Source organism: Gobio gobio (assembly GCF_949357685.1).
Source record: "Gobio gobio genome assembly, chromosome: 4".
Classification (NCBI taxonomy): Eukaryota; Metazoa; Chordata; class Actinopteri; order Cypriniformes; family Gobionidae; genus Gobio; species Gobio gobio.
In genome coordinates this window covers 50,659,456-50,675,963 of record NC_137100.1, presented here as the reverse complement: position 1 = coordinate 50,675,963, position 16,508 = coordinate 50,659,456, and the positions used below count along the sequence as shown (strand labels likewise).

At 37.4% G+C, this 16,508-nt stretch overlaps 1 protein-coding gene across 1 annotated transcript in view; it reads right to left on the bottom strand.

Annotated features, from left to right (window-relative positions):
• Window positions 1–16,115, bottom strand: part of tenm1 (teneurin transmembrane protein 1) — a 208,124-nt gene extending 192,009 nt beyond the window's left edge. The window contains exon 1 of the mRNA XM_079816225.1: window positions 15,688–16,115. The gene's annotated coding sequence lies outside the window, so the exon portion shown is untranslated. The remainder of the gene's footprint in view (window positions 1–15,687) is intronic.
• Window positions 16,116–16,508: the final 393 nt, after the last annotated feature.

The following is a 16,508-nucleotide window of genomic DNA, read 5'->3' as shown; positions in this document are numbered from 1 at the left end:
AAGTAATACAAGATTTGGATTACATTTTTTTGGCTGAACTACTCCCTTTTTTATTTAAAAATGAATATGGGATAAAACAATTGGCAGACTCATTGTAGTAGCATCAAGGACCCCCTAGGGGTCACAGACCCCTTGCTGAAGACTCAAGGTGTAGTTGTTGACTGATTGTCAGATATATTACATTATGATTACATACAGATATATGATTATTATGTGACACTTCAAATTACAATCCACCCACTTTTTCCTATGATTTCCTGTCACCTATCCACTGTCCTGGACAACCTGGACGGGTTACTGTACGTAGGTTGCAGGTTCACAGCTCAGCAGGGGACAGCTATATTGTGGAAAGTTACTATATTAAGTCAATGCGGTGCCCTTGAGCAAGATACCTGACCCCAGGTCGCTCCTGAAATTAACGTATTGTACGGTGCTTTGGATAAAAGCGTCTGCTAAATGACAAGTAACCAACCCGGCACCCTGCTGTATGATGTTTTTTACTTTGCAAATGAGTCTTCTGATTAGAATAAGAATATATTCCAAAATGTCTCATCAGTATGTTAATTACTCTAAACCTGCTATGTAAGATGTGTCATTAAATCAAGCTGTACGGCCATGTCTGCTGGGCACTGTTACGGGTGCTCAAGCTGGACAATGCGTCTTTTTCACCCATTGTGTTGAAAGGCAGCATAACCTTTTTAAAATGGATGGAAATGTGTGGCCTGACCTATAGAGTGAGAGGACGCTTTTCCCCCTAACATATTATGCATTTTCAGTTCTTTTGAAATGTGTAATTTAACAGAGGTAGATAGAGAGATACATTACTGTTTCCAATTTGCCAACTATCAAAAACAGAGTGCACAATACAAAACGCAATAAATTCACACAGTAAGGTTAAAACGCACAGAAGGTTAAACCAATAAAAAAAGCACTTTTATAGTCTGCTGTGACATATGCTAAATATCATTCATACATAATATGTTTGTGCTGGAGGATTGCGCAGCGTAGACAGAGAATATTTGCTTTCCATCACGTAAAATAAAATGTGTTGTGGTTTTTCATGCATATCAAATATCTAGGAGTGAAAAATCTAAAAACATGAATATAATCATTCAACTGAGTGCAGCCGCTCGCTCGGTCATTCTGGTCATCGTTGAGACATGTTCTACATGCTCAATCTTATTCACATTATTCACAAATTGGAGGAAGACAATGAGAATGATGAGGGTCCATGCTTCTCAAACACACATATCTGAGACTTAATGAGTGCGTCTTAGAAACCCCATTTATCAAACACTTCTAGAGCTTATTTTTAGGGGAAGACAGTTCCTATACATTTCATTGAACAAGAAATGTAATGTTCTATTTAAAAAAAAATAATAATAATAATAAAAAAAATTGAGATTCTGTTTTCTGGATCTAATTTGATTGCGCTGGTTGGAGGGCACATTCGACATATGACCAACAGAAACATGAAAAAAAATTAAATAATTTATAGTGATTTTTTTTTATACTCTACTCTAGACATGTGCCGGTAAACGGTAATACGACATACCGCAATAATGAACATGCACAATTTTGTTATTTTGTTATTTTGTAACCATTCACTATCATAGTATTTATTTCCCCTACTAGTGAATGGTTGCTCTCTCTCTGTTTGGTTACAAACATTCATCAAAATATCTTCTTTTGTGTTCAGCAGAACAAAGAAACTCATACAGGTTTGGAACAACTTGAGGGTGAGCAAATGATGACAGAATTTTCATTTTTGGGTGAACTATCACTTTAAAAACATTAAAAAATCTTATCGATCACCCTTGATTGTATAAACTTGTCAAACCGTTATGAATCACAAACAATGTCTAATAATGTTTTTTGTTGTTGTTGTTTTTGAATATAGGACAGTCAAAGAGATGACTTCTTGAAAGACCTGGCAAACATCACTATGGGCATGTGTGATTAAAAAGGAAGAAGGAGTTCTCTTGGAGACTGACGATATTGGAATTGTTGTTGATGGAGTAATGATTCTTGAGCAGATCAAATCAGCAGATCAAAAGTGTGTTTGTAGAAATGGACTGTTATTATGGGCAATGTTATAAACGTCAGCCATTTGTTAGCAATTGCATTCTAATAAATTGTGTCTGGTTACTTGTGTGGCCAATTGTTACCATACAGTTTTAACAAGAAAGGATGTAACTGACTGTTAATTACTGTTGTTGTAACTGACTGTTAATAAACAAGTTTGCTACATTTGCAATCATTAAAGATACGTTTACAAAATTAAAGTGTTTACTGTGTGCATTTGAAAGCCATTTATGGCTTATTTATGTAGATGAGCTGGTAGAATAAACAATAAAAATAAAGTAAAATAAAAAATGTAAGAAGTAACGATTAAATAGGGGTGGGTATAATTTTTAGTGTGAGTAGGTAACCTTGCTGAAATCGCACAGTGTATGTCCTGCTACTTGCATATATCGAAACAGCTCTTCAATGCCATCGCTCAAATATAAAGAGTGGTGTTTAGTTGCAAGGTCTAAACACCACAGCTCGCAATGTAGCGGTGGTGATCGGGCATAGCGTCTGCTGTCTGACACGCACCTGTTGATGATGCTGCTAGGACTAACGTTAGGCTACTGCTGACTGCAGTGGTTTGAATCGGGAGAGCAGTCGGGGTTGAGGGCAAAGCAGTGGAGGTTGAGGTCGTTGATGCATCCGTTGCTTGGTGCGATTTGACGCCATTCACCCCCACCCAGGTTATATTAATTGTCTTCTTGCAAACGTGGCAATAAGCCTCGCGGCTGTTGCAAACTACTGGCCTAAGCCAGTCTTTAAATCGTGAGTCCTCCAGCCAGAGGTCCGAAAACTTGCATTTCCCCATGCTTTACTTACTGAATGGAAGCGAGCTCGCGTACATGCTTGGCAGCAAGCCAGCCGGGTACCCAGTTTGTTTCAGCGCGCGCGCGAATGAACACCACCTCACATGATATCGCGCAGGTCCTACTCTCAACATATAAATAAATCCACGTGAATTTTAGGGAAAAAAAGGCCTGTACTTAACACAAATTGAAAATGTATCTAAAAAAAATTGGGCTCGAAAATTGAATACCTCATCAGATGACGTTTACTACTTTTTACTACTTTTTAATGCCCTTAATTTTGGCTAATTTCATTTACTACCTTTTACTACAACCCCGCGGACACCCTGCTTTAAGACCAAACTCACGGATCCATTATACTCATAAACATCTGGTTTACACCCAACGGTCTAATTTCACATAAAACATAATGGCGGTGTTTACATGAATATTCAACACGATGGATATTTTGACATAATTGTGTGTCCCAAATTCACAAAATGTCCCAAATTCGTGATCGCCTTCTGAGAGAGGCAGCTTTCTGTGTGCGCACTCTGGCCGTCTTCAAAAAGTTAGGAGCATCAGCAAAAATTTAGGAGCACCACAACTAAAATGTAATAACCTAACTTAATAGCTTAACAACTTAGCATCCTTAACTAAAAATATAAAGAAATTATTCTGATAAGTGTTTTCCAACATTTTATTGTCAGGCATTCATTTGCAGACTTTCATTAAGCTACGCAGTATCGGGGTCCACTTGTTTAAGCAGCAATGGAGGCAAAACTGATCCGAGAGAAATCTCAAAAAGATAATTAAAAACAAAACGAAGGAAAGAAAGAAAAATACCATGTGGGAGTGTTTTAGTGAAGCCGTTAACCAGAACAAATCAAGTGCTGGGTATATGATAACTACCAGTGTTCTTTTCATCATCTCTCTTCAGCTCTTTACATATTGTGTGCCAGTTAGCTCCTTGTCATGTGACAACAGAGCGCAGTGAAAGAGAGTGATTGACGGCTAATATTAACCAACCTGAAATCAGCTTTTAAATTAAGGACCTAAAGATGAAGTTTAATTGGTTATATGATAGAATGGTGTATCAGCTCACAGCAGGCACGTACTCTTTAGAAATAAGCAAATGTTTTGTGGAGAAATGAACAGGTCACACCTCAACAATTATTTGAACTTGCACAAATGCTCCCAAATATATTTTGAGGTTGCACAGATTAAATTTAGTGAGCATATGGGACCAAATTGGTTGCAATTTCGAGTCTTGTATAGATTTACATTCCGCGATATACACGATTTAGCAAAATTTCTAACAATAGACATTTTATACCATGGTAGCAATATATATATATATATTAGGGATGCAACAATATAGTTAGTCCACGGTTCAATACATACCTCGGTTTTTAACCACGGTTTTCGGTTCGGTTCGGATGGCTTGTCACATACATTTTTTTGTTATTCTATTCTTAGGCGACAGGAACAGCAAGAGGCTAAGGAGAAAAAATACTTTTTTTATTTCAATATTCTTTCTTTATTTTACTTAAAAGAATTGAAAAACCTACCTTAAACTTAAAACTTTACTAAAAAAAAAAAAACCTTGTATTCCTAGTGTATTGTATAATATAAAATAAATAAATATATATATAAAGAGTTACACTGGCAGCTCAGAGCTGTAGAGCAGCATTAAAGTACGAAATTGAATGAATGAAAGTAAAAATAAAACACTACATAGACTTCACTATAAAATATACATTGATTCTTAGCTACTGTATTAGTTTTTCAGTCAAGAGCAGTGAGTGATTTTCTCTCCGTCTTTTGTTGTTGTATTAACATTAAAGGGATAGTTCATTCAAAAATTAAAATTCTGTCATCGAGAAATGAATACAGGTTTGAAACAATATTAGAGTGAGTAAATAATGACATCATTTTAGAGGTGAACTGTCCCTTTAAGGACCGCGTGTTCACTACTGCACTGCTGTCAATTTAAGACCTCCATGCATCTAATATACAGACACACGCAATTTTACTTTCACTTTAAATATACATAACCGACTGTGTTTATGTTAACCTTGTGTGTATTTGACAGTATTAGTGCAGTAAGACGACTATTTAGTCCTGTAATCTTGTGTTTGACAGGCGTTTAGTGCACGCGCTCGGACAAACGCACGTTAAAACCGCGCACGCTGATGAAACCGGCAAGGCTTTAAAACGCATCCAAATAATGAACTTTCGTGATTGTGAATAACTATAGCGTTCCGTATAACTCTACCACTAATGTGTGATGTGAATGTATGTCGCGTTGTTCAGTAGCCTATATTGGGATGGAGGCAAAGTATAGAATTAGTAGAAAAATATTTAATTAAATGCAAAACCGATTCATAAACGCATATTCAACCGTGAATGCCGTACCGAATGGTTCAATATTATATTGAGAATTGTGGCATCCCTAATATATATATATATATATATATATATATTAGGGGTGTAACGGTACACGTAATCGTACTGAACTGTTTCGGTACAGGGCTTTCGATTCGGTGCGCGTGTGTACCGAACGGTTACGAATGCAATCTTTAACAGTTCACATTCGGCTTGTTTTAAGCGCGGAACACCCTTCAATCCTAGTTCCCACTCGAACATATAAAGTATTCAATCCATTTTATCACGAAATTCAAACGATAAATGCCGTTTTAACGCTCTTTAATGTGACGACTGATCACTGTATAGGCGCGTCAATTCAAGTGGCCGCGGCGCACGCACGAGTGAACGCGATCATCTCTTCCAGAAGAATAATCATGAATTAATATCTTAAGGTATGTTGAGGATAACACTTACTGAAACGTATCATATGTCGTGTAATCGCTCAATCAGTGTTTCAATCGCGGAAAGACGTTAAACAGCTTGTAAACAACGTCACGCAGCATCATTTACACTCAGAGTCAGAAGTCCTTCAGTGTCCACAGCTGTTTATTCACTAGAGAAATCAACTCTTTCACTAAATATATGCACTATATTAGCCTATATATATATATATATATATATTTATATATATTAATTCTACTTAACCTGTTAGTGATGTCTTGACTATTTAATGCTATGTTTAGATAAATCTGTCATGAAAATGACAGTCACTAAGATTATATTTCAACAACGAATTGGAGAAAAAACATAATTTTATTTAGAAGTTAATGCAAAAACTGCCTTATGTGAAATTTACATGTTTGCACACAATGTGTTATTTGAGTGTTGATTACTATATCTAAACATGAATATCAGCTGAATATAGGCTAATAGTTTGGGCTCTGTTATTAACCTTTAATATTATAGTAATAATGTGCAAGTAAGTAAATAATGCCCTATATATTTTACAGCATTATCTTTAAGAAACTTTTAGTTATAATTTAATTAATTTAAACAGACACAATTTTTTCAGTAAACCACTGTTAAATAAAAAAATAAATAAAAAGCCATTTTTTAAAACTGCTGTACCGAACCCGTACCGAACTGTGACTTCAAAACCGAGGTACGTACCGAACCGTCAGTTTTATGTACCTGCTACTTCTGCTTTTGTTTTCCAACATAAAAATATTACAATATTAATATCAAAAATAAAGTGCAACTAACTACTCTTCAGGTTTAATTAATAGTAGGTTTACCTGCTACTTTTGCTGTTGTTTTACAACATTAAAATAATACAAATACAATATTAATATCAAAAATAAAGTGCAACCAGCATTTCTTCAGGTTGAATAAACTGGCTGAACCAGCTGCTACTACTCTCAGTTTAATAAACAAACAATATTTAACAAAGATAAAATGTAACCAACTACTCTTCAATGACTCTACAGATTTCTTTTTCAAAAATATCAACATGATCTGACCACAGAACACTTCTCTGTACGTTCACTATCTCGCCAGCAGTACTAAAAACTCGCTCCGCTGGCACACTGGTGCCAGGAATGCACAGGTAACAAGCAAGGGTTGAAAGTACAGGTAGCTCTTTCTCCTGGTGGCTTGATAATTTCTCGCTCGTTATCTTCTCCTCTGCCATCCGCCATGCTATGTTTTGTTTTCTTAGCGCTGCTGCTGGTGCGTTGCGATGATGTCACAGATCGGCAGACTGAATCGAGTAACGTTTAACGCCTTTATCATTAAAAGTGCTAAGAAAAAACATCCATATAAAGTCTGACGTGTTTAAATCCAATGCGTTATTTCCTATGATCGATACAATCGATTGATTACCTTTTAAAACGATGTTAGATCGATATATGTCGTCCGGAAGGCCAACTTGCCGAGCACAGATCGATGTAGTTAGATCATAGGAAAATAAATCGATACATCGATGTAGTAGATGAATCGTTACACCCCTAATATATATATATATATGACGATATATACAGTACATATATATATATGACGATATATACAGTACATATATATATATGACGATATATATATATATATATATATATATATATATATATATATATATATATATATATATATATATATATATATATATATATTCATTGGTTGCGAAAGCTGTCTGTCAGGGTGTTTGTAGGGTTAGGGGTTCGTAGAAATTCACCTTTTGGCACCACTCCTTTTGGCACGCCCATTACTCCAACCTGAAGCTATCCCTGTCTCACTCAAATGAGTAGCATGGTTGCGTTCCACTTTCATTTAATTTGCCGTTTAATGTTTTTTATATGCAACAGAAATGGCAGCTCTTATCATTTGGGCAACGTGGTGTTTTTTTCTAGCCAGTGCGACTAAAGTTTGTTGGAGGTCGCACTGGCTAGAAAAAAGGTTGCGAAATGCCCTGTAATAAAAAATTCACGTTTTAGCTAATGACTGATAAAGGGCTAATATAACATTATATACTTTTGTCTAAATAAATTAATAAATAAATGAATAAATAATTTAAAGGGGTCATGAAGGTCATGACATTTAAAGACATGAAGGGGTCATTTATAAAACCCCTTCACTGGTCATGAAGGGGTCATTTATATAAAAAAAAATCATACTGTTGTCTGAGGTCAACTTATTGCGTTCGCGTGTTTTTGTTTTTACATTCAAAAAACCTCATAATGAATAATTAATAGGCTATTTTCTGACCTGGTTTTGAGGCTCTCTCAAGACACGGTCGGTTTTGATGGGCGTGCCGCACTGAAGACTTGAAAGTTAACGCCCATGGCTAGGATTGGATAAGGTTTGCATTTTTAATGAGCTCCTGCTCCCCGTCAGTGAATGCGTGTGGCAAACAGCAACCGGATTGAATCGCCCAGCCCACAACCAGGGCTCGCAAGATGTCTTTATCAAACAAACACAAAGATTAATCTCTCATCCCCCCCGCGATTGATTAGAATTATATTTTGTATCAACGTTATTTGGCCCGCCCGTTTGATGAATATAACCACGAACTGTAAACACACACACACACACACACATACATACAAACGCGCGGGCGCGCACGCCCTTCAAATATCGAGTCAAGAGAGTGAACAACGCACATCAAGCCTTTAATGAACCAAGAACACCACAAATAAAGTATTCTCCAGCCTGTGACAGCGTGCTAAGGTATGTCCTGTAAAACGTACACATAATCCATAGATATCAAACGATCTGTAACAATGCAATACTATCACATATATAAAAAAAAAATGTTTTACTCACATTAGTGTGTTGCTTCATTCGTTCATGTAATCTCAACCTGTCTGCAAATCCAGTCTCTCATTTACAAACGACTCTGTGGTTAAATGACTACTTCAATGAACGTCTTCCCCACGTGAGCTGGATATTCATTAAAAATAAAGTTCATCCATGCATTCATAATAATGGAATCCGAATGCTTAAAAATCTGAATCCGAAAAGCTTATGTGGTATGTTTACTGCTTAGAAATTCGACGCGGTTTAGCTCTATGCAACTCTTAGCTGTCATGTTAGTGGCACGATTCGGTGGGCGGGGCGAGGTGTTGTTCTTCCTCGGTTGAGGCAGTGCTTCACTACACTTATACGTAATAGCCGGGCACATTCTGAGATCGATCGTTTGCTGGGCTTGGTGTCAATAAAAGCTTTGATTAACAAGGAAGTTTTCAGCTCTGAAACTTACAGGATATTCTTATATTACCATGACCTTTTATATATCAAAAGCTCAAGGGAAAGTTGATTTCTCAGTTCATCACCCCTTTAAACAAATTTAAAATCAATATAAGTGAACCATTTTAGACCATACAAGTGAATTTAAACATCACAACATTATAATGTACATTATGAAAAATATAAATTTTAGAAATTGCTGAAGATTTTACAGTTAACTGCATTATTAACCCTAAAACAGGTAACGTGTACCACGAGTTACATAATCGTTAGTGTCATGTTTGGGGCATAAGAAAGATTTTTTCATCAAATTTATCATTTATCATAGCCTGGTCTGTCTGGAGTATGCTGGTATCCTTTTTTTCATAACCTACCCTAAACAGGCAGCGTGAACTGGGAGTTACAACTCATAAAATCCAAACTACATCAAATATTTCAAAAATTCCTTTGGATATGTTTTAATTAAGTCCAGTATAAAAAGTGACATCAAATATATATTTTTTAATTTTCCAGTCGTGCCTGTTTAAGGGTTAAATTACTAATGCTATAAGATTAGCATAACAGACAACAAAGGTAATCCAAATATAAAAATGGGGATAATGAGCAAACAAAAAAAACTGAAAAATGAATAGGAAATCTCTAAAATTGGCTGATAACCAATATGGTACTTATATTTCATGCATCCCTACTATGCACAGTGATGTGTTTAATATGAAAACAGATGTAATGTTTGTTTTCTTAATGTTTATCATAATGGCACTGTAGCAGTCACATATCTGGTGTGCTTTATACACATGCACAACAGCCTAGCCAAACCGCTCTTGAGGTCAATTAACCTGAATAAATAATTGAGTGGTACAAAGGCGATGCATAGGAGCTGATGGGTAAATATCCCAATATGAAGTCATATATCAAGGTACACATCTTCCATATATAAAGTGTCCCTTGAACTGAACATGCACAACAGCTATGATGTGGAATCTCACTTAAGATGTAAGAAATAACACCCTGCGTAATCCAGTTCACAGGCCACAACAGTGTGATTGTAACATGCCCTGTGATTAACCACAAAGCAAACAACAAAACTAAATGATAAAACTCTGCATCTATTCTGACATCACAGTCTCATGGATAATATTTAAACTTGTTAATAATTTGTAATTATTTATTTATCTTGTCAAAGAGAAGAGTGGTAAGAAAACAGAACGGGGGAAGAAAACAGAGATGGAAGAGGCATATGAAGAAACAGAAAGATTAAGGTTAAGGTGAAGCTCACCGTAACTGAACTGCAGTGAGTTTGGGGGTGGGTCAAGACTGTGAAAACTACAACCTTCCATAGAAAGACTACAATCTAAATGGCAAAAAAACAAACAAACAAAGTAAAGAGGGTAACAGAGGAGAAGAGGAGACATAAAGGACGAGTGAGATTCAACCGGGCATCTGATAAGAGGATAAGAAAAGAAGAAGGGGGGGGGGGGGGCAGAAATATAATTAACCACAAGCACAGCTCAGAGTCCCAGCATGCTTCTGTATTAATGGAAGTGCTACTGTAGATAATGTGCTGCTGCATCTTCTAGCAACTGTAAATAGTACTTTCTTGTGGATAATGCTTGAGCTATACCTTCTTGTTTTCTATATATAATTTGAACACGCAAAAAACATAAGCCCTAAACCTAAAAAGAGCTATTAGCGTAATAATGTGTTCACTATGCTGAATACATCGCCTTTTCTCACCTTAATAATGACCAAATAACCTTGTTGTATTTAGATATATGCAGCAAAACAAAACACTGGTGATTGGTCCCCTGGTTATTGCTCATCAGCGCTTTAAACTTCACTGAAGTATTAAGCAAAAGACACCGTGCTGGTATAATTACCGGCTGTGTGACTGGCAGATCTGGGTTGGGTAAGTGCTGCTTAATCCCCTGTTTCCAGTACAGTATTAATCTGGACATGAGGGAGTAGTGCTAACATGCTAATGTCAAAGCTGAGGCCAGTTGACAGCGGTGGCTAATCTGTAATGAGGCCCAATATATTCCCCCTTGTGACACCAAACCGCTTGATAAACCCTTATGGGTTTCATATGGAACATCTGCCATAATCACATAGTTGGAGCTATGCAAACAAACTAATAACTAATGCTAAATGAACATAGCTTACCTAGCCTATTCACTAATGGTCGATCAACAGGTTTTTTGATGGCCGATGCTAATATCTTATAGAGCATTGTTGTCGATATAAAGTAGATATAAAAGATATCAGTCTGTTTAATTTAAAGAAAGCAAATAACAAATGTTTATTTTACATATTTTTACTAAAACTGGAAATAAATAGTTTGCAAGTAAATCACACAGAGTACACTTCACCAAAGTTTGCGAGGTTTGTAAAATTTGCATATTCAAATAAATACTTTTTTAAAGGGATAGTTCACAAAAAATGAAAATTAGCCCATGATTTACTCACCCTCAAGCCATCCTATGTGTATATGACATTCATATTTCAGACAAATACAATCTTGGTTATATTAAAAAATGTCCTGGCTCATCCAAGCATTATAATGGCAGTGAATGGCCCAAACTTTGAAGCCCCTAAAAGTGTATCCATCCATTTTAAAAGTAATCCACACTGTTCTGGGGGGTTAATAAAGGCCTTCTGAAGTGAAGCGATGCGTTTTTGTAAGGTTCCGGGGGACCGCCATTCCGTATTCAATTTACGAAAAAAGGACGATGACGCCAGACGTAGCGTAAGCATTTCGAACTGTGCGAGAGAATTTAACTATTGAATTATACTATGACAAAGATATCGCTTTCCTTATTCAAACTGATTTTTTTCTCTCATGAATATATGATTGACCTGAAGAATGAAAGTTGTATCATATACATTTATATGAGCAATATCACGCTCATAGTCATGCGAAATGGCTCTACATCTATATCAGATGGGCTGTGAAAATATTGTTTTATCAATAAAATTAAACACTAATTTCACATATTGTCTTTCAATAATTTAAGCCCTTTTCAAGTACCTTTACATAAATATGGCTGTTTTCAAGGGTTTTCAAGGACTTCAATTTCAAAAAGTCAAATTCAAGTACTTCAAGCACTTCAAACGAACCCTGGTTTTAAATATGGATATATTTCTTACACAAACCCATCAAACCATTATAACCATTATAAAGCTTGGATTAGCCAGGAAATATTTTAATATAACTCTGATTGTATTAGTCTGAAAGAAGAATGTCATACACCTAGGATGACTTGAGGGTGAGTAAATTATGGGATGATTTACATTTTTGGGTAAACAATCCCTTTAAATTATTTAAATGTACATTTTCATATTACTTGTATTATGAATGTATTAAAAAAGTATTATACACCGCTCTATCATTAGACAGAACTGTTGAACAAAGACGGTAAATTAATGAAGACAAAGAATGGGCCGTCATATGAGTCTGCTCTGCACATCGGTCGATAAATCCGTCAACTACTATCCACACCTCACTGAAAGCATGTTAGGGTCGGCATGAAATCAAATTTTACAACTCGTATTTTTATATTTAATATATTGTAGTGTTTACTATAACTGATTTATCTGTGTACTTCATACATTTTTAAAAATTAATTTACCCTTATAATCTTTCCCTCCCCCATCGAAACGACTTCTCTTCTCTCCCTGTCATGTGCTATGGCGCGAGGGCGGGGCTATCGTCCTCAGTCTCGTTTCTGTGCCGCCTCTCAGAAACCTGTCACTGATCGTAGCAATATGGTGGTTAGGTGCATTTTTGTGAAGAGTTCACAGGCCACAACCGAAAAGTGAGGAAATATGCTCAGTAACATATGTAGAAAAAGATTTAGAGAGAAAATAAATGTATTTAAGAGATAGATCGAGTTTTAATCCACAACTGAGTGCAAACTGGCATTCAAATCTGCCTCCATTTTGTTAGCAACGCCCAACTTCCAACAATCCAATCAATCCCTGAAGGACGAACTCAAGCCCCCGTCCTACATTTTTTTCTACATTTTCGGATATAAAGACGATCTCAACTTCCGTTTCATGCCGACTTTAAAATATGCAACCAGCATTGTTTAGATGATGTTATTTTCGATTGTAAATGAATAGATTACTATTGCAACAAGCATGTCTCTATGTAAAAATGTTGGTTAATAAATGTTAAACGTGGAACAATAGTACCCCTGGGCTGCACTAGCCTATGATGTATTAGCCTCTCAAGCCGGTGGAGCCTGTCAGAAAGCTAAAAACTCTCAGTATTCGCTCTCTCCCAGTGAGTATGGCATTAATGAAAGCTGAACGCAGTACTGTAGCATTTGCTGAGAGTGTGAGAGAGCAGGCACACAGGAACCCCTCCGGGTCTTTACCTCTATTGTTAAGAGAGGGTGAGGCATAGCAGGGGGTTAATGCCAGCGTGGGTAGCTACCGTCCCTGCTAAATCTTGACATCATAAGGCAAGAGAGAGACAAAGACAGGGACAGAGGGGAAAGGGGAAAAGAAAGGTGTACTGTACGTAGCATATATTTTTAAACATGAGAATACAAGTAATACGAGAAGACACGAGAATACGAGTAACACAAACATCTGTAATGTCAAATGTGGCACTACATTAGGGTCTAATAATCTAATGTCGATATATAACGTATCGGATTGATGTTCTCAATCGCAACGACCCACCCAAGATGAATGCAACAGGACTACATGCCAGACTCAAAACTGCCTTTTTAATCAAAAGGTCAGGAGAGAAAAATTGCACAAATAATAAGGCACTTTACATTTAATTTAGTGGCATTTTCTAATAAACTAGGCAGTTTCCGTTTTTGCATTTCATAGATATTTCAGCATAATAACAAGATGTTAAAAAAAGGCTAATTCAGGTTAATTCACCTAAGGCAGACTGACATAAACATCCTGCATTTTCATAGTTGCCATTTAGCACTTGCTTTTCACAACTTACTGTTAACCACTTGCTGAGATAATGTGCCTGGAGCAACCTGGGGCGTCTTACTTGAGGGCACATTGATTGAGCAAGACTGTGATTTCCGTAACCCAAACTTAGATTTGTGGTGTAAACTTGTAATATAAAAAAAAGTATTAAAGCACTAATGTACTAATCCACCACGCTATAAAATTACATATTTTAGCACCATTACACACACAAATATACACATTTAGTATTAGTCAGTGCTCAAAATGGGCCTTAACTCGCCAGTGCGGACACTGACAATTCTGTACCAGAAACTCTCATCAAATGCTGCTGGTACTCTCTTTGTAAATGCTTGACCATATCAAGTGCCCTGTTGCTCTCACTAAACAAACATTGTTAGTATCACAAGCCAACGTTAAACTTTAATATTGTGTTTTAACACATACAGTACCTCTTCTAAGAAAATTCTAAATGTTTTAAATAAACTACTGCTTTATTTAAATATGCAAATAAATGTATTATTTGTGTGTGTGTGTGTGTGTGTGTGTGTGTGTGTGTGTGTGTGTGTGTGTGTGTGTGTGTGTGTGTGTGTGTGTGTGTGTGTGTGTGTGTGTGTGTGTGTGTGTGTGTGTGTGTGTGGTTTCTGTATCATATATTTCTGGGTAAAATATTGAAAAGGGGCTCCTGAGGTGGTAAAATTATATTTTTCTTTGCAGAGGGATACAAACTCTAACAAATAATGTTTAATTAATAGTAAATCTGATTAATATTACAAATTATTTGTTAATAGTTTTAAGATGAATACATAATTATTCTGATTCTATCTATTCATATATATATACACACACACATACACAGACACACGTATGTATTATGCAAAGAAGGGGAGTGCCCTGGTATTTTTTGCTTATAACGTCTAGAACACTATAAATGATTTATTTAGTGTTGAATTATATGAAACACAATCTTGTGTCCTCTGGTATAATCATAAAAAATGAAATCAAAAGCAAGGCCACTTAAACTCCCGACCAACTCTATTCATGTTAGCAGCGGTTTCTCTCTAAGGGAAATAATGCACAGATGTGTCGCAGACCACTCACACACACTAACGGGGAAGCGAAGAACAACACATGAATAACACTGGATTCGAGCAGCTGATGGGGTGGTCTGTATTCGCTGCTAAAACGGAGAAAATCCCGTGAAATTGAAATATTTACCAGCACAATTGTCGAGACGTGCAGGTGACCCGGTCGTGCGCGAGACCGTGCTCATATTTCTCCGAGAAATCTCCTCGCACTGATTTAGACCCGTCTGCTGTATTCTCACACATAACTCGGGGAAATATATATCACAATTAAAGAGTAAAAGACCGTAAAGGTCGCATTCAGTCAGTCAAGTTCACAAGCAGCGGGTAATTGGTGTCTCGTGCCCAGTCGATACTGTCAAGAATGATCTGCGCGCGGTGACGGCGGGAAAGCTCGCCTCTAAAAACGAGAAAGTCTCGCGGTGTATGGATGGGAACCGAAGCCTTTAACGGCTGCTTATTTGTGAATGTCTGAGCCGGGAGAGCCTCGGATCAGTTACACAGATGTGCTGCGCAGGGGGGAAAAATGACCGAGCTTTTTCTCAATAGCAGTTTTTCTATTTCTTATCGGTTGAAAAGAAGAGAAGCGTTTATTAGAAAACGGACCGCAGTCGAGAATGAATTCACGTCTGTATTCAGCGTATACGAGCAAACACACGCAGTTATGGAGAACCGGTTATGTTTACCGGGGGTCTGCTCCTTACCTTCGTCAACGCTGAGCATGATTCAGTGTAAAATCCCCGGATAGATCATTTAATCTCTGGTAGATATGTGGGAAAAGGGTCCGGCGCCGAATCCTGGCGATTATCCTTCAGAAAGCAGAGCGCCTCGGTCGGAGACGCGGTGACTCCTGTGAGACGGCAGAAGCGCGGTGCTCGGTTACCGGGAAACGCGCGAGAGCGGATGCTGAGTGAAACGGGATGCTTATACACACGCACACTCGCACGCTGTGGGAGCGTCGTATTCTGAACGGATAGGATTCAAATTCAAGTCTTCACGGATTTTTTACTGTCTGACACGTTCGGCATCACCGGGACGTACCATTCAGCGCTCGTGAGAAAGGGGGTGTGGCAGCAGGAGCGGGGAGCGGGTTGCGCGTGTCTACCGGCGGCCGACTCTGCTAGCACAAGTCCGTCTAGAGCGCGCGCCGAGGAAACATCCACAGTGTGACTGATTTCCTAATAACACCGCTGCTACACTGGATAAACACTGCCAATAATCGTTCAGGAATGTATTTTGCGGCCTAGTTAGATAAACATGTACAATAAAACACATGTTATTGGAAAAGTAGGCTACCCAGTTATTTCAAAAACATATTAGGCTACTGTTATTGAGAGTTTGTGCTGTTAGTATAAGGGCCCTTGCGATTTCTCAGCGTTTGGGCCAGGGACCAAGCATATAGTAAAACCCCAAAACACCTCCATCGTGGGTACCAGCCAGTGGTCCCCAAACCAAAAATTATTAATAATGTCTTAATAAAAATGTAAAACTGCAGAGAGGTTCGAGGTTGGGTTAGGGGATAGAA